This window comes from Bombina bombina, chromosome 4, assembly GCF_027579735.1.
Source record: "Bombina bombina isolate aBomBom1 chromosome 4, aBomBom1.pri, whole genome shotgun sequence".
Lineage (NCBI taxonomy): Eukaryota > Metazoa > Chordata > Amphibia > Anura > Bombinatoridae > Bombina > Bombina bombina.
In genome coordinates this window covers 871,731,755-871,753,571 of record NC_069502.1, presented here as the reverse complement: position 1 = coordinate 871,753,571, position 21,817 = coordinate 871,731,755, and the positions used below count along the sequence as shown (strand labels likewise).

Genomic DNA, 21,817 nt, shown 5'->3' with positions numbered 1-21,817 from the left:
ACGCCGGGGCCAGACGGTTTGCCGACTGAATTCTACAAAATCCTCACAGACGAAGTTAACATGATACTATCTAAACTCTTCAACGGTATTTTGACAGGTGCAGTTAACTTATCCACTAGATTTACGGAGGCAAATGTCTGTCTGATCCCAAAACCGGATAGGGATCCCCTTAGCACAACATCATACCGTCCCATTTCCTTGATGAATGGGGACTACAAAATATTCACCAAAATTATGGCATACAGGCTGGAGGAAATTCTTCCCACTATCATACACCCGGACCAAACGGGTTTTGTGAAGGGTAGGTCTGCGGTTACCAACCTTCGTACTTTACAGTTTGTGTTAACACATTACTGGAAAGATAAAAATCTAGGTAAGGACCTGACTCCCGCAGAAGCTTGCGTTCTACTTGTAGACGCAGAAAAATCTTTTGACGTGGTCCTCTGGGAGCATCTCTTTTTTACACTCACAAAATTCGGCATAACAGGCAATTTCGCTAGGGGATTGAGGGCTATCTATGCTTCTCCAGCAGCGTCAATTGTAGTGAACAAACTCCCCTCACGTCCATTTACTCTGGACAGAGGAACGAGACAGGGGTGCCCCCGTCTCCCCTCTTGTTTGATATAGCTCTCGAACCCCTGGCCATTAATATTAGGAGAGAAACTGAAGGCCTCAAACTAGGTCAGGAAACCAGGCACGTTTCCCTCTTTGCTGACGACATGTTATTGTATATTTCCAACCCAGCAGAGAATGTCAATAGAGTAATGTCAATATTAGCAGACTTTGGGAAAATATTGGGATATAGAGTTAATACGGACAAATCGGAGCTGGTTTGGTTGAACCCACACACAGCTGAATGTGTTATGCAATTCGACTTCAAGGTTGTACAAAAATCTTTCAAATACCTAGGTATAAAACTCTCAAAAAAATCCACACTCTTGGTATGAAACTAATTACTCCGCCTTGAAAAAAGAGGCGCAGGACCGGGTGCAACACTGGGCAGGATAGGACTCATTAAGATGATCCTATTCCCCAAAATACTATATCTCCTACAAATGATCCCCTACGTCTTGAGCAGGAGTGACAAAGTTTTGGAACTCTTTAATCTTTCGATTTATATGGGTCAACAAAAAACATAGAATAATGAGGCAAAAAATGTTTAACTCAATTGAGGCGGGAGGGTTAGCGGTGCAGAACCTTGAACATTACGCTTGGGTATCCCAGGCAAAATATGTACTAGACTGGCTCACGGGGGGCACTGCTTTACGATCCCTGGCCTAGAGAAACAGGTTATTGAATCATGGGCCTGTAAGACTCTACCTCATTTAAATGCAGTAAAAGCAGATAAACTCTTAACCCATTATCCCCTCATGCAACAGCCGCTCTATGCCTGGAGGAAAATTTGCAAAAAGCTTAATATTAAAAATGAATTTACGAAATTCCTCCCAATACAGGGAAATCCCAACTTTATTCCAGGTCTTACCTCAAAAACCTTTAGGGAATGGGGAGACAGGGGTATTGATTCCATCTCACAACTTCTGGAGGCTGACGGAAAAACGGTATATACATTTTTAAATCTACAATTGCTTTACAACATTCTGCGTTCGCACCACTTTGCTTACTTGCAAATAAAACACTACATAGCCTCTTTGCTATCGGCGGGTGATATGCCGGGGGTGGATAGCCCTATTTATTCACTGGCCTCCTCTTTCCAACAAGGTAATACTTCCATATCATCAACCTATAGAGTACTAGGACGTAAGGATAATAACACCCTGTTAAAACAAATTAGTGAAAGGTGGTCGGACACACTGCACAAAGAAATCCCAGTCCCATTAATACAGCAAAGTATACAAAGGGTCAGGAAAGCCTCTCTAGCATCAGAACACAGTGAAGCACACACTAAACTGCTCAATCAGGCATACATCACACCTAGGCTGTATAGAGTTTGGGTTCCTAGCTCAGAGGGCAAATATCCAAAGTGTGCAGCGCCAAAAGTGGACCTCTTACACATGATCTGGTCTTGTCCAAAACTGTATAGATTCTGGGGTATGCTAGCCTACTGGGTGAACAGGGTGTTTGGCGCTCGATTGACCCTATCACCTCAGGTTATAGTCTTCCTGGACTTCCAAGGCCAACCCCGTGAAATCAGGGTACTCCTACATATTATTGTCCTACAGGCTAGGAAACTTATTTTAAAATACTGGTTGAAGGGTGAGCAGTCCGGACTTGCACATCTTAAGGGAGAGTTACATCAGCAGATGGTCTACGAACAGGCCGATGCTTTGGGGATCTTCAAAATAGGACCACACATTTTATGAAAAAATGGGAAGAATATATCAAAACACTAGCCCCCAACAAATCCAGATATTGTATCCACTCAGAAACACGAATTACATCCTAGAGGCACAATTAAGGGGAGAGTGGAAGCTTAACTTTGACAGGGGATAGGGACACTTTGACGCAGGGCCAGGTACTTATTTACCTTGGCTGACCGCTGGCACCCTGGGGAGTAGGACTTCAGAACCAGGTAGGTGGTGGTATTTCATCAGAGGTTTCAACAGGTGTGTTGTTATTATTAGAACATTTTTGTGACCCCCATCCTTTGCCCCGACTGGGGAAGGGAGGGGAGAGGCTTGAGCGGATCAAGCCGTGGATCTCATGTAATAAAACTGGAAAATGTAGGCACGCAGGAGCGCTTTGAACATTGAGAAATTGAAAATGTAATAAGCACTATTTCATATACTTGTAAGACTATCTATAGAGGACAGGGAGCACCCGATCTATTGTTAGCAATCCTTTAGATCCAGATCTATTGGGGATATCTCCTATATATATGTTCCTTTTTCACTGTATGCCTTCAAATAAATAAAATATTTAAAAAAAAAAAAAAATCTCATCGCAGAAAGTGAAAAAAAGTTCTGCCTCTGGGGTTATGGTAGGCAGCTTGCTCATGTACATTATGCTGACATACTCCAGGGTCCTTCAGCACAATGTACACGAGAAAGCTGCCTACCATAACAATATAGAGCAGTGTACAATTTTTCTGGACGCTATTGATGCTCCAAAAACTGACTTTACCAATTCGTAGAGAACATACCATCTCCATGCACCCATTAAAATCTGCTAGCGCAGCACTGACAGTCGTGCTAGTAGTTGAAAGGCAGCCAGGCAGAAAGGGGGAAAAAATGTGTTTTTAACATGCTTGTTATGTCATAGTGCTATAGGTTGAAGGGTGGCAGCATTAAATATACTTAGTTAACCGTAACCCCACATTTATTATTATTATTATTATTATACTTTATTTATGAAGCGCCATCATTTTCCGCAGCGCTGTCCATGGATACAGATCATTTAAATAAAACAATAGTATAAAACTTCTAAGACTAAGAGACAGGACAGAATTTACAAACACAGAGGAATCGAGGGCCCTATTCCCGTGGGAACTTACAATCTAGAAGGGTAGGAGGTTGGGAAACATGAGGTGAGGACTGCAAGATTGAGAAAGACGTTAATGCAGAGTTAGAGGAGGGAAGTGTTGTTAGGTAAAAGGAATATTATTGAGTTGGGTGGTAGGCTTCTCTGAACAGAAAAGTCTTCAGAGAGCATTTAAAAGGAAGAAAAAATTTGGGGAAAGCCTGACAGCACGAGGGAGAGTGATCCAGAGGGTAGGTGCTGCATGACAGAAGTCCTGCAGTCTAGCATGAGAGGAGGTGATAGTCGCAGAAGCAAGGAGCAGGTCATTGTTGGATCTTAGTGGGCGGGCTGGAGTATACTTGTTGATTAGAGAGGATAGGTAGAGGGGAGCGGAGTTGGTGAGTGCTTTGTATGCAAGGGTGAGAATTTTGAATTTAATTCTGCTGTGTATGGGGAGCCAATGAAGGGACTCACAGAGAGGTGCAGCAGATACAGAGAGACGGGAAAGGTGGATCAGTCTGGCAGAGGCATTTAGGATGGATTGAAGAGGGGAGAGGCGGGAAAGAGGAAGGCCAGTAAGTAGGTTATTGCAGTAGTCAAGTCGGGAAATAACAAGGGAGTGGATTATTTGCTTTGTGGTGTTAGCGCACAGAAAAGGTTGAATCTTGGAAATGTTGCGTAGATGGTTGCGGCAGGATGTAGAAAGCGATTGGATATGGGGGGTGAAGGATAGATTTGAGCCAAGTGTAACTCCGAGGCAGCGGACTTGGGGCGATGGGGAAATGCTGATGCCGTCAACAGGGATAGAGAAGTCACAGGTCGGCGTAGAGCTTGAGGGGGGATAAGAAGGAGCTCAGTCTTGGACATGTTAATCTTTAGGTGGTGAGAGGCCATCCAGGAAGAAATACCAGATAAGCAGTTGCTGACATGAGAAAGGACAGAGGGAGAGAGAGCAGGGGTGGAGAGGTAGATCTGGGTGTCATCAGCATAGAGGTGATATTTGAAGCCATAACTGTTGATAAGTTTACCCAGTGAAGAAGTATAAATGGAGAAGAGTGGAGGACCCAGAACAGATCCTTGAGGTACTCCAACAGACAGAGGCATTAGAGAGGAGGAGTAATTGGCAAATGACACAGAAAAAGACCTGTGAGAAAGATAAGAGTGAAACCAGGAAAGAGCAGTGCCACAGAGGCCAAAAGAGCTAAGGGTCTGTAGGAGGAGGGGGTGGTCAACTGTGTCGAAGGCAGCTGAGAGGTCAAGTAGGATGAGTATGGAGTAGTGGCCAATATTTTTAGCAGAGAGAAGATCGTTCGTAACCTTGGTAAGGGCAGTCTCAGTTGAGTGTTTGGGGCGGAATCCGGATTGCAGGGTGTCAAGCAAGGAGTTGGCGGACAGGAAGTGGGTTAAGCGATTATAAACTAGTTTTTCAAGGAGTTTTGATGTTAGTGGGAGCAGTGATATTGGGCGGTAGCTTTCAGGAGAATTAGGGTCAAGGGAGGGTTTTTTGAGTATGGGAGTGACTATTGCATCTTTGAAAGAAGATGGGAATGAGCCGGTAGAAAGAGATAGGTTGAAGATGTGGGTAAGAGCAGGAGTGAGGGTAGAAGATAGGGAGGGTATTAGATGGGAAGGTATAGGGTCGAGTGGGCAGGTAGTGAGGAAGATAGCAAGGAGGAAACTTCATTCTCAGTGGCTGGATGGAGGATGCAGAGGGTGGCAGAGGGAGTGGCAGGGCCTGTTGATGGAGTATTGCAGGTTGATGTTGGGATGTTGCTCCGGATAGAATTTGTTTTGTTTAAAAAGTAGTCTGACAAGTCTTGAGCACTAAAGACAGATGAGGGAGGTGGAGCAGGAGGGTAGAGGAGAGAGTTAAAGGTGGAGAAGAGTCGTTTAGGGTTTGAGGAAAGAGTAGATATAAGGGAGGAGAAGTAGGTTTGCTTGGCTGAAGTAAAAAAAAAAAAAGCTCAATTATATCTTTTTTTCCCTTAGGGGAAAATAAGACGGTGCATACAGTATTACAAAGATAGTATCCCTGTTTTTTTCTACCTGGTGGTAGAAAAATATTTTCTAAAGTTAAAGCCTTTTTATTAATGCTCAAGTCCCAAGTAGTAAGCAGCTTGCAAAGCATTCAAATTGGGACCTCTGTCTGCAATGCATGTGAGATTACAATAACACTACTTATATTGCCTTTTTAAATAAGATATATATACACTACATGCATATATGCACGGGCGACTAAAGTTTCTTGCGGGCTGGTAAGTTTTGTGATTTACTCGCCCGGTGGGCGAGGGAAGTTTTTGGGTATTCATAGGCTCTGTACAGATATATAATATTATAGAGAGGTTCAGTTTATCTCCCATACACACACAAACCCTTCCACCATACTAGAGCTGCAACAACTAATCAGCATAATCGATAATAATCAATTATGAAAACAGTTGTCAACGAATCTCATAATCGATTAGTTGGTTTGCAATTAGTTGGTCTGTGCACAGAACCAGCTGCTTTACTCAAATGAGCTCCTGCACATGGTATTGTGTTTTATGGTTATGCCCTTAGCTTAAAGGATGTCTACAGACATTTTACTTTTCACTTTTTTAGGACACTATAAGTTTCTTTTTAAGTTTACAACTACTCTTGTCTTATGTGCAACCCAGAAATAAAATAGGAGTCATAATTTGTATTGTTTATATAAAATCAGGCGATTTGGGACTATGCTTTGCATGATATAGTGCCAAGCTTGTTATTTACACCTAGCCTAGATTGATGGCATTTGTTATATGAATTGATGTCACTATTATCTGTTTGCACAATTTTTAGCGAATCGCTTGCTATTGCTGATATATGTATAGATAAATGTGTAAGGATGTGTCCTTTTTTCTATTTTTAATTAATTGGAATATGTACCAAATTCAACCTCTGTAAGTATATATCTGTTATTTTAAGAGTGGACTAGATATTTCCCCCCCTAACTTTATAGATGTTTATTTACCACTGCATATAGATATTCAAGATATTTTTATGTTAAAATGAAGTCCAGACTCACTTTGTTGAGAGGCCCCTTGCATTGGTGGAGAACTAACAAAGATAAATAGCCCACCTTGGTGAAATTGGCAAACCCTACTTATGCATCTCAACGTCATCTGAGCGCCGCCTCTTGGCTGCAGGCAAAATAGCTGCAAAAACATAATTTATGCTTACCTGATAAATTCCTTTCTTCTGTTGTGTGATCAGTCCACGGGTCATCATTACTTCTGGGAATATAACTCCTCCCCAACAGGAAATGCAAGAGGATTCACCCAGCAGAGCTGCATATAGCTCCTCCCCTCTACGTCAGTCCCAGTCATTCGACCAAGAATCAACGAGAAAGGAGTAACCAAGGGTGAAGTGGTGACTGGAGTATAATTTAAAAGATATTTTACCTGCCTTAAAACAGGGCGGGCCGTGGACTGATCACACAACAGAAGAAAGGAATTTATCAGGTAAGCATAAATTATGTTTTCTTCTGTTATGTGTGATCAGTCCACGGGTCATCATTACTTCTGGGATACCAATACCAAAGCAAAAGTACACGGATGACGGGAGGGATAGGCAGGCTCATTATACAGAAGGAACCACTGCCTGAAGAACCTTTCTCCCAAAAATAGCCTCCGAAGAAGCAAAAGTGTCAAATTTGTAAAATTTGGAAAAAGTATGAAGTGAAGACCAAGTTGCAGCCTTGCAAATCTGTTCAACAGAGGCCTCATTCTTAAAGGCCCAAGTGGAAGCCACAGCTCTAGTGGAGTGAGCTGTAATTCTTTCAGGAGGCTGCTGTCCAGCAGTCTCATAGGCTAAACGTATTATGCTACGAAGCCAAAAAGAGAGAGAGGTAGCAGAAGCTTTTTGACCTCTCCTCTGTCCAGAATAAACGACAAACAGGGAAGAAGTTTGGCGAAAATCTTTAGTTGCCTGCAAGTAGAACTTGAGGGCACGAACTACATCCAGATTGTGTAGAAGACGTTCCTTCTTTGAAGAAGGATTTGGGCACAAGGATGGAACAACAATCTCTTGATTGATGTTCCTGTTAGTGACTACCTTAGGTAAGAACCCAGGTTTAGTACGCAGAACTACCTTGTCTGAGTGAAAAATCAGATAAGGAGAATCACAATGTAAGGCTGATAACTCAGAGACTCTTCGAGCCGAGGAAATAGCCATTAAAAAGAGAACTTTCCAAGATAACAATTTTATATCAATGGAATGAAGGGGTTCAAACGGAACACCCTGTAAAACGTTAAGAACTAAGTTTAAACTCCATGGCGGAGCAACAGCTTTAAACACAGGCTTGATCCTAGCTAAAGCCTGACAAAAAGCCTGGACGTCTGGATTTTCTGACAGACGCCTGTGTAACAAGATGGACAGAGCTGAAATCTGTCCCTTTAATGAACTAGCTGATAAACCCTTTTCTAAACCTTCTTGTAAAAAAGACAATATCCTAGCGATCCTAACCTTACTCCAGGAGTAACCTTTGGATTCGCACCAGTATAGGTATTTACGCCATATTTTATGGTAAATCCTTCTGGTAACAGGCTTCCTAGCCTGTATCAGGGTATCAATAACCGACTCAGAAAAACCACGTTTTGATAAAATCAAGCGTTCAATTTCCAAGCAGTCAGCTTCAGAGAAGTTAGATTTTGATGTTTGAATGGACCCTGTATTAGAAGGTCCTGTCTTAGAGGTAGAGACCAAGGCGGACAGGATGACATGTCCACTAGATCCGCATACCAAGTCCTGCGTGGCCATGCAGGCGCTATTAGAATCACTGATGCTCTCTCCTGTTTGATTTTGGCAATCAATCGAGGAAGCAGCGGGAAGGGTGGAAACACATAAGCCATCCCGAAGTTCCAAGGTGCTGTCAAAGCATCTATCAGAACCGCTCCCGGATCCCTGGATCTGGACCCGTAGCGAGGAAGTTTGGCGTTCTGGCGAGACGCCATGAGATCTATCTCTGGTTTGCCCCAACGTCGAAGTATTTGGGCAAAGACCTCCGGATGAAGTTCCCACTCCCCCGGATGAAAAGTCTGGCGACTCAAGAAATCCGCCTCCCAGTTCTCCACTCCCGGGATGTGGATTGCTGACAGGTGGCAAGAGTGAGACTCTGCCCAGCGAAATATTCTTGATACTTCCATCATTGCTAGGGAGCTTCTTGTCCCTCCCTGATGGTTGATGTAAGCTACAGTCGTGATGTTGTCCGACTGAAACCTGATGAACCCCCGAGTTGTTAATTGGGGCCAAGCCAGAAGGGCATTGAGAACTGCTCTCAATTCCAGAATGTTTATTGGAAGGAGACTCTCCTCCTGATTCCATAGTCCCTGAGCCTTCAGAGAATTCCAGACAGCGCCCCAACCTAGTAGGCTGGCGTCTGTTGTTACAATTGTCCAGTCTGGTCTGCTGAATGGCATCCCCCTGGACAGGTGTGGCCGATAAAGCCACCATAGAAGAGAATTTCTGGTCTCTTGATTCAGATTCAGAGTAGGGGACAAATCTGAGTAATCCCCATTCCACTGACTTAGCATGCACAATTGCAGCGGTCTGAGGTGTAGGCGTGCAAAAGGTACTATGTCCATTGCCGCTACCATTAAGCCGATCACCTCCATGCATTGAGCTACTGACGGGTGTTGAATGGAATGAAGGACACGGCATGCATTTTGAAGCTTTGTTAACCTGTCTTCTGTCAGGTAAATCTTCATTTCTACAGAATCTATAAGAGTCCCCAAGAATGGAACTCTTGTGAGAGGAAAAAGAGAACTCTTCTTTTCGTTCACTTTCCATCCATGCGACCTTAGAAATGCCAGAACTAGCTCTGTATGAGACTTGGCAGTTTGAAAGCTTGAAGCTTGTATTAGAATGTCGTCTAGGTACGGAGCTACCGAAATCCCTCGCGGTCTTAGTACCGCCAGAAGGGCACCCAGAACCTTTGTGAAGATTCTTGGAGCCGTAGCCAATCCGAATGGAAGAGCTACAAACTGGTAGTGCCTGTCTAAGAAGGCAAACCTTAGATACCGGTGATGATCTTTGTGGATCGGTATGTGAAGGTAAGCATCTTTTAAATCCACTGTGGTCATGTACTGACCCTTTTGGATCATGGGTAAGATTGTCCGAATAGTTTCCATTTTGAACGATGGAACTCTTAGGAATTTGTTTAGAACCTTTAAATCTAAGATTGGCCTGAAAGTTCCCTCTTTTTTGGGAACCACAAACAGGTTTGAGTAGAACCCTTGTCCTTGTTCCGACCGCGGAACCGGATGGATCACTCCCATTAATAACAGATCTTGTACACAGCGTAGAAACGCTTCTTTCTTTATCTGGTTTGTTGACAACCTTGACAGATGAAATCTCCCTCTTGGGGGAGATAATTTGAAGTCTAGAAGGTATCCCTGAGATATGATCTCTAGTGCCCAGGGATCCTGAACATCTCTTGCCCAGGCCTGGGCGAAGAGAGAAAGTCTGCCCCCCACTAGATCCGGTCCCGGATCGGGGGCTTTCGGTTCATGCTGTCTTTGGGGCAGCAGCAGGTTTCCTGGCCTGCTTGCTCTTGTTCCAGGACTGGTTAGGCTTCCAGCCTTGCCTGTAACGAGCAACAGCTCCTTCCTGTTTTGGTGCAGTGGAGGTTGATGCTGCTCCTGTTTTGAAAGTCCGAAAGGGACGAAAATTAGACTGTCTAGCCTTAGCTTTGGCTTTGTCTTGAGGTAGGGCGTGGCCCTTACCTCCTGTAATGTCAGCGATAATTTCTTTCAAACCGGGCCCAAATAAAGACTGCCCCTTGAAAGGTATATTAAGTAATTTGGACTTAGAAGTAACATCAGCTGACCAGGATTTTAGCCACAGCGCCCTACGTGCCTGTATGGCGAATCCTGAGTTCTTAGCCGTAAGTTTGGTTAAATGTACTACGGCCTCCGAAATGAATGAATTAGCTAGTTTAAGGACTCTAAGCCTGTCCGTAATGTCGTCTAGCGTAGATGAACTAAGGTTCTCTTCCAGAGACTCAATCCAAAATGCTGCCGCAGCCGTAATCGGCGCGATACATGCAAGGGGTTGCAATATAAAACCTTGTTGAACAAACATTTTCTTAAGGTAACCCTCTAATTTTTTATCCATTGGATCTGAAAAAGCACAGCTATCCTCCACCGGGATAGTGGTACGCTTAGCTAAAGTAGAAACTGCTCCCTCCACCTTAGGGACCGTTTGCCATAAGTCCCGAGTGGTGGCGTCTATTGGAAACATCTTTCTAAATATTGGAGGGGGTGAGAACGGCACACCGGGTCTATCCCACTCCTTAGTAACAATTTCAGTTAGTCTCTTAGGTATAGGAAAAACGTCAGTACTCGCCGGTACCGCAAAGTATTTATCCAACCTACACAGTTTCTCTGGTATTGCAACGGTGTTACAATCATTGAGAGCTGCTAAGACCTCCCCTAGTAATACACGGAGGTTCTCCAATTTAAATTTAAAATTTGAAATATCTGAATCCAATCTGTTTGGATCAGAACCGTCACCCACAGAATGAAGCTCTCCGTCCTCATGCTCTGCAAGCTGTGACGCAGTATCAGACATGGCCCTAGTATTGTCAGCGCACTCTGTTCTCACCCCAGAGTGATCACGCTTGCCTCTTAGTTCTGGTAATTTAGACAAAACTTCAGTCATAACAGTAGCCATATCTTGTAATGTTATCTGTAATGGCCGCCCAGATGTACTAGGCGCCATAATATCACGCACCTCCCGGGCGGGAGATGCAGGTACTGCCGCGTGAGGCGAGTTAGTCGGCATAACTCTCCCCTCGCTGTTTGGTGAAATTTGTTCACATTGTACAGATTGACTTTTATTTAAAGTAGCATCAATACAGTTAGTACATAAATTTCTATTGGGCTCCACCTTGGCATTGGAACAAATGACACAGATATCTTCCTCTGAGTCAGACATGTTTAACACACTAGCAATAAACTTGCAACTTGGTTATAATCTTTTTTAGCAAAAACGTACTGTGCCTCAAAGAGGTACTAAACGATTAAATGACAGTTGAAATAATGAACTGAAAAACAGTTATAGCATCAAACTTTAAAACAACACAACTTTTAGCAAAGGTTTGTTCCCATTAGTACAATAACAATAATTAAATTTGACATAAAAATTACAGAGCAACGTTTTTATTCACAGTCAATATAAAATTCTCACAGCTCTGCTGAGAGAAACTACCTCCCTCCAAAGAAGTTTGAAGACCCCTGAGATCTGTCAGAGATGAACCGGATCATGCAGGAAATATAAGAGTAACTGACTGGAATTTTTTGATGCGTAGCAAAGAGCGCCAAAAACGGCCCCTCCCCCTCACACACAGCAGTGAAGAGAAACGAAACTGTCACAATTAAAAGCAAACAACTGCCAAGTGGAAAATAATGCCCAAATATTTATTCACTCAGTACCTCAGTAATGTAAACGATTCTACATTCCAGCAAAAACGTTTAACATGATAAATACTTAATAAAAGGATTAGTGACTTTTAACAGAGTAGTTCCGGTGAAATACCATCCCCAGAATACTGAAGTGTATACATACATGTCATTATAACGGTATGGCAGGATTTTCTCATCAATTCCATTCAGAAAATAAAAACTGCTACATACCTCAATGCAGATTCATCTGCCCGCTGTCCCCTGATCTGAAGCTTTTACCTCCCTCAGATGGCCGAGAACAGCAATATGATCTTAACTACTCCGGTTAAAATCATAGTAAAAAACTCTGGCAGATTCTTCTCAAACTCTGCCAGAGAAGTAATAACACGCTCCGGTGCTATTGTAAAATAACAAACTTTTGATTGAAGTCATAAAAACTAAGTATAATCACCATAGTCCTCTCACACATCCTATCTAGTCGTTGGGTGCAAGAGAATGACTGGGACTGACGTAGAGGGGAGGAGCTATATGCAGCTCTGCTGGGTGAATCCTCTTGCATTTCCTGTTGGGGAGGAGTTATATTCCCAGAAGTAATGATGACCCGTGGACTGATCACACATAACAGAAGAAAAGAGAGCCAGCCTCAGCCAGGAGCATGTGAACATGTTGACGTTTTTGCATTTCAATGCAAAGTTTCTGAAAGAGTGAATAATAGAATGTTATTAACAGGGATAGTTCTACCTCTTTCTACTTCTACCTCTTTACAAACAATTTATGGTTTTGTTTTGCTTAATTATAAAAATTTGTTCTGCTGCTTAAAAAAAATTGGATCAACAGTTGTTTTAATGTAAAGTTTTAGTCAGAAGTTTATATTTATAACACTCAGTATGTGGATTTTATTTTAAATATAGGATAAAATTAATTAATTTATTTTTCATCCGATTAGTCAATTAATCAAAAAAATAATTGGCCGATTAATCGATTATGAAAATAGTCGCTATTTGCAGCCCTACACCGTACCTTATATACATATATAAATTATATAGAGTTTCCCTCTGACACAGATAAACACACATCTCCCCAGTATCTTTCTCATACACCCCCAGCCCAGTTCTTATTAACAGATACATTCTGTAAAATTAGAGAGATGTTCCATTTGCCTCACAAACACAGCCCCCTACCCAGAAATATAATATTATAGAGAGGTTCTCTCTAGCTCACGAGACGCCAAAGAGAAAAGTGATTTGCAACCCGTTGCAGAAACCTTTGAGGTAACCTTCCAAGAAACCCGTGCAATTGGAGAGGAGGTAAGGGATATCAGTAGTACGGCAAGGGGGAGCACCGCTTCACTCTGTTTGATTTCCACCGCTCAGCTATTGAGCCTTTTCAAACAGCTACTTCACATATTTTAACTGCTCAGCTGCATTGAGCATTTTTAACAGGGACAATCACCCTTGGATATAATACAAATAGTTGTGGCCACAACTTATATTTTAATTTCACTTACAGAATCGTCATTAGACGACCAACGTGTATACACAATCCATCAGAGGTTTTGACCAGGAACGCTAACATACTAATACAATTAAACAATTGCTACTTTTCAAAATCACCAGTAACAGCAAATTGCCTATGTACATACAGGCAGTTCTTTTTGTTGTACAAATTTATCTGCTGAAATTTTACAATTTAACGTCTCTGTATCGATACAACCACTTTATCCTGTGTACCAATCTTACAGAATCTTATAGAATACGCTTCATCTTTTGTAACAACATATATAGGATTTAACTGCTACACTTATTGCCTTTTTGGGGGTAATGTGTTAAATGCTGCCATTTGGAGTTTATGAATGATTTGGCGATTACAAATGAATACTGCCATTTGGAATTTATGAATGAATCATTTTGATCTGCATAAGATTTGATTGTAAGTGTATTTTAGACACCTAATGTGTTTTAAAAATATGTCTTTGTAATAGTTTATCCTTTTTAGTAAAATTATTTTACAGCAATATCATAGTACATTGTATTTGGTTCTTCTTTCTATCTTTTACGAATATTCACAAATTGTGAACACAAAACATATATAAGAAATTTATTAGACCACATATAACAGATTGAGCCACAAGAGTGACTAACTATTACACCCACATACAATTGAGAGAACGAACTTATATATTATCTAATATATTATTTAATACACACCAATCAAAGATTGGCCTTTATTTATTCACCACAGATAGCCCTATTCACAGCCCATACCAATCAAAGATTGGCTCACACTATCACTCACTAATAAGTCCTACTCACAGCTCAACCCAGAGCGCTCCCCTCCCCCCATTTGGTTTGTTTCTTCACACATCTGATTTTGGGAGAGATCAGATTCAGGGGTAGCATTGCTGAGTCTGACACTGTATCACCACACACTCTTTGCAGTAATTCGTTACAAACCTCCCGTTTGGTAGATACTATATCAGATATGGACATCTTCAATCTGAGAGACAATTTATTATCTGAGATTTGTAATAACACCATCAATAGCAACTCAGATATAGTTACAATAGATTTAAAGGAAGAAATGATTGAACTAGAAAACATAATGACTAAAGAAATCAAACAGAAAGTTGAAATAATATTTATGGAAAAATATACAAATTGCAACATGGTCCCAAGAGGCCTTAGACTAAAGAAAAATTGCACATTCGATCTAGAAGATGACCATGAAAATGAATGGTGCAATATTTTAGAGAAAGCATCACTAGATCTGATGCAAGTAATTATCAAAGCAGCACTAGGACATTAGAAAACTTATGTATTAAAATTAATCAATTCAAGGAAACATTAAAACCGTAGAGTGAAGACCCTGAATTTAAAGAAAGACAACAAATAATAATTAAAAATATGAAAGATCTTAGTAGCAGTATTAATCAGAGCAAAAAGAGGAAATTGGAAAGGGATGAGAGTGATTATAATAAGAACACTATAAAAAATAGAGAACATCAAACAGAGTCTAGAGAATGCACAAAAACCGAAATAGATAAGGTTAATGAAGAAGGAGAGATGGAAACAATAGAGGTAACTGAAAGTAAAAATAAAAATGGGAACAATGACCTTTTTAAAAAAACCAATAACAAAATCCAGAATTTAACAAATAGTCACTCATACAAATACAATAATAATAGTAAAACAGCCTTTGACGAATATTATCAGCATGACACCTGGAAAAATGGAGAAAAATATTATCCAAAAATAACCATAGACATCACTATAACAGGAATTATACACCTTATGAAAGAAGAATAGTTTCAGATCAAAGAGATAGGAGAGATTATAATAGAAGACAATCCCCAGATCGAAGAGAGACAAGACATTACAATCAGACTCACGAGTGGGATAATAGAAAACAAATAGAAAGACCTTATTATAGACAAAATAGAGGGAATTACACTACAAATTGGAGAAACAGAGAGGAATATAGCAATAATTGGGATAAAAGACATTATTGGAGAAGACCTACATACAACACAGATACATATTTTCAGAGAAATGAAGGACAGAGACATTTTTATTCCAGAGAACATAACATTTATCAAGATAGACAATACTATAACTCTGGAGGATATAACTCCAATAGTGATAGACAAAATTACAACAAATATAATACAAATGGACACTACAGACAAGAGGAGTATAAGCCCAATTATGATAGTACACACAAAGATATTGAAACAAAAAACAGATATGACATATTAGAGACTATAAACGATAACACTAATGAAAACAATCATTTTTTAGAGACAAGACCAGAAAAACCGTCCACTTCAAAAAACATCCAGTTAGAGAACAGAGAGAGATTAAAAAACCAAAAGAGAAGAAGGCCAGAGGTGGTAGAGGAAGAGGGGGAAGAATCCCCAGGAAACCACAAGAAGTCAAGATAAGAGATACAACAGACACCAACACTACAGATAGTAATAACGGCATATTCAACCTAAGTGATAAAGTACTGAATAAAGAACAAAAACAAATTTTAGCCAAAGGATTATCCTTTGCTCCATCTACTAGAATAAACAAATTTAACACACTAATAAATGCTAACCAATTTATACGAAAGCTGACTTTAAAAAGACATTTTATAAAAAAAAACCAAGAGAGGCAAATACAAACAGCCAAAACAGAATATGTACACACATCACTTAAACCAAAATCACAATACTATCCAACACAAGATAAAGGGAAATATATTGAGATGTTCGAAAGGCTAATAAAAGAAGATATACAAAAATGTGAAATCAATAAAAGGAAATCATTAAACTTAACTAAGAAAGAAAAATCCACTCTAAAAGAACTTAAGGATGATCCCAGTATAACAATAAAACAAGCAGATAAAGAAGGAGGGGTGGTAATACTAAATACAAAAGATTATATAACAGAAGCCAATAGGATATTAGGAGACACAGAAACCTATAAAAGATTAACATTCAATCCAATTCAAAAACAAATTAAACAATTTGAAAGTATTATTAACAAAGCGAAAACAGTAGAAATAATAAATAACCAAGAATATCAATTTATAAACATAATACATCCTAAAACACCAGTTTTTTATTACCTCCCAAAAATACATAAGACTTTAGATCACCCGCCCGGACACCCCATAATCTCAGGAATTGACAGTTTAACATCCAATATGTCCCAATATTAGGATATATTCCTTCAGAAATATGTACACAATCTACCATCATACCTAAAAGATACGACTGATTTTTTAAATATAATAACAAATATCAATTGGCAAAGTGACTACATATTAGTCACTTGCGATGTAAACTCGTTATACACAAATATCCAACACAAATAGGTATTGAAGCCTCAGAATATTTTCTTAATTCTGACTACGAAATGAAAACACCGCAAATCAAATTCATTTTAGAATGTATACAGTTTATATTGGAAAACAATTATTTCAATTTCAACAGCAATTTTTATTTACAATTAAAAGGAACGGCCATGGGCACGAGGTTTGCACCCAGCTATGCAAATCTATTCATGGGGAGGTTTGAAGAAGACCATATCCTACACTCCCCATGGGGTGCAAACCTCGTGCTCTACAAGCGGTTCATTGATGACATATTTCTTATTTGGAAAGATGATCAGGAATTACTTAATCTGTTTCTTGAAGATCTAAATTCCAACAATTGGGGAATAAATTTCACCTATGAATATAGCAAGGAGAACATACATTTTTTAGATGTCTTGATTAATGTTAGTAACAACATCATTAACACTAGGACCTACTTTAAACCTACTGATACAAATAGTTATATAAATCCAGAAAGCTGTCACCTCAAAAAATGGATTGACAACATACCTAAAGGTCAATTCTATAGAATGAAGAAAAATTGTTCAGAATCCAAAGTGTTTTTACAACAAGCTGAATTATTGGAAAAGAAATTCCAGGATAAAGGATATCAGGAGAGTAAAATAAAAGAAGCAAAAATACAAGCCATACAAAAAGATAGATCTGAATTATTAAAATATAACAGAAAAGATGCCAATAAGAATATACACAGAAAACTATAATTTATAACAGAATATAATGAAGATCATAGAATCATAAAAAAGATTCTAGAAAGGCATTGGCACATAATAAGAAAAGACCCACTTCTATCAGACATTATAGACGAACACCCCAATATGATATATAGAAAAACGAAAAACCTAAAAAGCATATTGGCACCAAGTGAATTTAACAAGACTATAAAAACAAGACTTAACAGGCAATAAACTACTTGTTTTTTTTCCCTGTAACAGCTGTAAAGCATGTAAATATGATAAAAAAGCTAAAGAAGTTATAGCTTCAAATAATGACTTTAAACATCACATATGAGAGACAATCAGATGCTCAGATACCAATATAATCTACCTAATTCAATGCCAATGCAAACTTCAATACTTAGGACAAACTAGCAGGCCTCTACATGATAGAATAAGAGAACATCTTTTAAACATCAAACATGGCAATTGCAAACATCTCCTCTCTAAACATTTCACAGAAGTGCACCAAAAGAAACCAATAGGATTTCAGTATTGGGGAATAAAAAAAGTACTCAATAATAGAGGAGGGGATATGGAAAAAACTTTATTGTTAAAAAAAGCAGAACTAATATTTAAATTCAACACACTAGCACCTAACGGACTTAACGCTGAACTCAATTTAAATCCCTTTATTTAGATCAGCAGTTATATATGCAGATAGGATTTTATAATGGAGATAGATCAATAGAGCAATCCACTAGTAATCTACACATAGTCCACGGGATTCTGATACCACTTATAAAATCTTTCCATACTCGTAGGATTCACATCTCCAATCACTGTTTTCATTTAGAGAATAACAGTTCTTTAAATCTTAGTTTTTTTCCCTATTTTCCTTTTTTAGTTTGGTCCCCAATTCCAATATATCACTAATAATATATCTATATCTATTTTAGTATTGTCATAACACCGAAGCTGACACCTTACATCTTAGGGAAGTAAACATATATCCTTTGATAACGCAATCCTAAAGAGTTATTCCGTTTCTTTTCTTAACACTACTATGATTATAAGACATTAAAAACACATTACTTAAGGTCCCTATTTTGTTTAATTTCGTTTTGTTTTATATTTTGTTCTACAACCATTTCCCTTTTTATCAGTGAATTTTTCCATTATACTTTGTATAACTATCATTCCCATTTTTCCATTAAACTCCACTCACATTTATATGTATTATACACAATATTTATATTCATTATATATTGTTAATCATGAGGAATCTAGATTCAGAAACTTGGGATTTCATTTACCTTTGTATTATAATAATCATTACGAATGCCTAGCGTAATAAGATCAATACAGAGACATACAGACTTTCAGACAGCTGGAGAAATGTAATTAATCAGGGAGGAGCAAAGAACACACTATAATAGAGCCACTAGAATCACACAGGAACATCCAGTCTTGATAAAGGCGCATCTATAGCGCTGAAACACGTAGATTTGATTATCCAGTGTGACCAGGCTCTAGCGAAAGAACGAGAGATCCGTCCAGGAACCACTCCCCCCACGACCCGAATACCTGATTGGACCTCCGAGGACCACACGTCAATCTCATACACGCCAGGGAAAGAAGGGATTGCCTGGAAGCCTAAACGGCGAGACGCCAAAGAGAAAAGTGATTTGCAACCCGTTGCAGAAACCTTTGAGGTAACCTTCCAAGAAACCCGTGCAATTGGAGAGGAGGTAAGGGATATCAGTAGTACGGCAAGGGGGAGCACCGCTTCACTCCGTTTGATTTCCACCGCTCAGCTATTGAGCCTTTTCAAACAGCTACTTCACATATTTTAACTGCTCAGCTGCATTGAGCATTTTTAACAGGGACAATCACCCTTGGATATAATACAAATAGTTGTGGCCACAACTTATATTTTAATTTCACTTACAGAATCGTCATTAGACGACCAACGTGTATACACAATCCATCAGAGGTTTTGACCAGTGTTTTAAAAATATGTCTTTGTAATAGTTTATCCTTTTTAGTAAAATTATTTTACAGCAATATCAGAGTACATTGTATTTGGTTCTTCTTTCTATCTTTTACGAATATTCACAAATTGTGAACACAAAACATATATAAGAAATTTATTAGACCACATATAACAGATTGAGCCACAAGAGTGACTAACTATTACACCCACATACAATTGAGAGAACGAACTTATATATTATCTAATATATTATTTAATACACACCAATCAAAGATTGGCCTTTATTTATTCACCACAGATAGCCCTATTCACAGCCCATACCAATCAAAGATTGGCTCACACTATCACTCACTAATAAGTCCTACTCACAGCTCAACCCAGAGCGCTCCCCTCCCCCCACTTGGTTAGTCCCCTCCCTAGTACCTTATATACAGATATATAGAGAGGTTCCCTTTGCCTCACAAAAACACAGTCCCCTTCCCAGTATATACAGATATATATTATAGAGATGCCCCCTCCCCAATACAATATATAATGATATATAATGTTATAGAGAGGTTCTCTGCCTCACACACACCCCTCTCCCAATACATTATATTCAGATTAGGGCTGGGCGATATGGGGGAAAAAATTGCAATTTAATTGCGTTTTTCATGTCAGCAACCCCTGTAACCCCCATAAGCCCCCCTCTGTAACCTACACAAGCCCCATCAGCTTCCACTGTAACCCTGCACCCCCTGTAACCCCCATAAGCCCCCCTCTGTAGCCTACATAAGTCCCATCAGCTCCCACTGTAACCCCCAATAAGCACCCCCTTTTACATCATAAGCACCGCCTGTAACCACCATCAACCCCCAACCCACATAAGTCCCAGTGCACCCCCATCCCTGTAACCCGCATCAGCCACAGTGCACCCCCCTCACTGTAACCCGCATCAGCCACAGCGCTCCAAATTCTTGTTCCACTGATGGGTGACTTACCTAATTTTGACATGGTTTGTACTTACGTATAACCCCAAGGCAGAACATAGAGTGATCTGAGATGTCATCGCAGAAAATGCAGCATGTCTGCAGAAAGAACAGGAACTGTTAGCACTTTAACTTTTCAGCGCTGCTCCACATTAGGCTGTTCTTTTTAAACAGAGCTGTTCTCTGGCTGCACTGTATACGTTTTCCTTAACACAGTGCATCCAGAGTAAAGTGCTGTTTGAAGACAACAGTAAAATATGCAGTAGTGCTGCAAAGCAGCAGTGCATTGATTGTTGTCTGGCTCTGAGATTTTTGCAAGCTTGTTCCCTAGCTTTTCAGTCTGCAAAGCTGTTTTTCTCTGAATATAAGATGTTTGTATGAGCAATGCACCTTTTTATTACTACATTTCTATGTTAGAGTAAGAGAAAAGGAAACAAATTAATTCAAGAGACATTTTACAATTACTTTTTTTGTCTGCAGCTAATTTGCAATGCAATTTTCAACTACTGCACTAGATTATAAAACTTTAAATATTGTTTTATTCTCCAGTTAACCAACACATTGCAATTGATCTGGTGCTTTAGTGTAACTGACAAATTTACAATTTTATTTCATTTAAAAATGACCTGCAGAAAAATTTTCACTAAAAAAATCTCATCGCAGAAAGTAAAAAAAAGTTCTGTCTCTGGGACGTATAAGTGTATGGCAGGAGCTGAGCACAGCCAAATGGCCACCCAAATCTCAGATATCTGTGTAATAAAAAGAAAAGTCTAAGTGATATATGAATTACTGGCCTTCCAACTAGGATTGACACCCGTCCTGGTATAAAAAGGACAGCCCCAGAACAGATAAATAACATTATAGAGGTTTCCTCTGCTTCACACACAGCCATTTCTCAGTAACTTATACACAGATATATAATATTATAGAGAGGTTCAGTTTATCTCCCATACACACAAACCCTTCCATCATACCTTATATACATAAATAAATTATATAGAGTTTGCCCCTGACACAGATAAACACACATCTCCCCAGTATTTCTCTTATACACCCCCAGCCCCTTTCTTATTATCAGATACATTCTGTAAAATTGTAGAGAGGTTCCCTCTGCCTCACAAACACAGCCCCCTGCCCAGAACATTATATAAAGAAATATAATATTATAGAGAGGTTCTTTCTAGCTCACACAAACAGTCCCCTCCCTAGTACCTTATATACAGATATATAGAGAGGTTTCCTCTGCCTCACAAAAACACAGTCCCCTTCCCAGTATATACAGATATATATTATAGAGATGCCCCCTCCCCAATGCAGATATATAATGTTATAGAGAGGTTCTCTGCCTCACACACACCCCTCTCCCAATACATTATATTCAGATTAGGGCTGGGTGATATGGGGGGTTACGTCAGCACCCCCTGTAACCCCGCACCCCCTGTAACCCCCCTTCTGTAACCTACATAAGTCCCATCAGCT

At 39.7% G+C, this 21,817-nt stretch overlaps 1 protein-coding gene across 2 annotated transcripts in view; it reads right to left on the bottom strand.

The window, feature by feature from the left end:
* The window catches only part of LOC128657374 (gastrula zinc finger protein XlCGF26.1-like), a 66,077-nt gene that overhangs the window by 37,166 nt on the left and 7,094 nt on the right, over positions 1–21,817 (bottom strand). The window contains exon 2 of one of the 2 annotated variants that reach the window (XM_053711701.1): positions 20,377–20,437. The exons of the other annotated variant lie outside the window; for it this stretch is intronic. The gene's annotated coding sequence lies outside the window, so the exon portion shown is untranslated. The remainder of the gene's footprint in view (positions 1–20,376; positions 20,438–21,817) is intronic. 2 annotated transcript variants of the gene reach the window in all.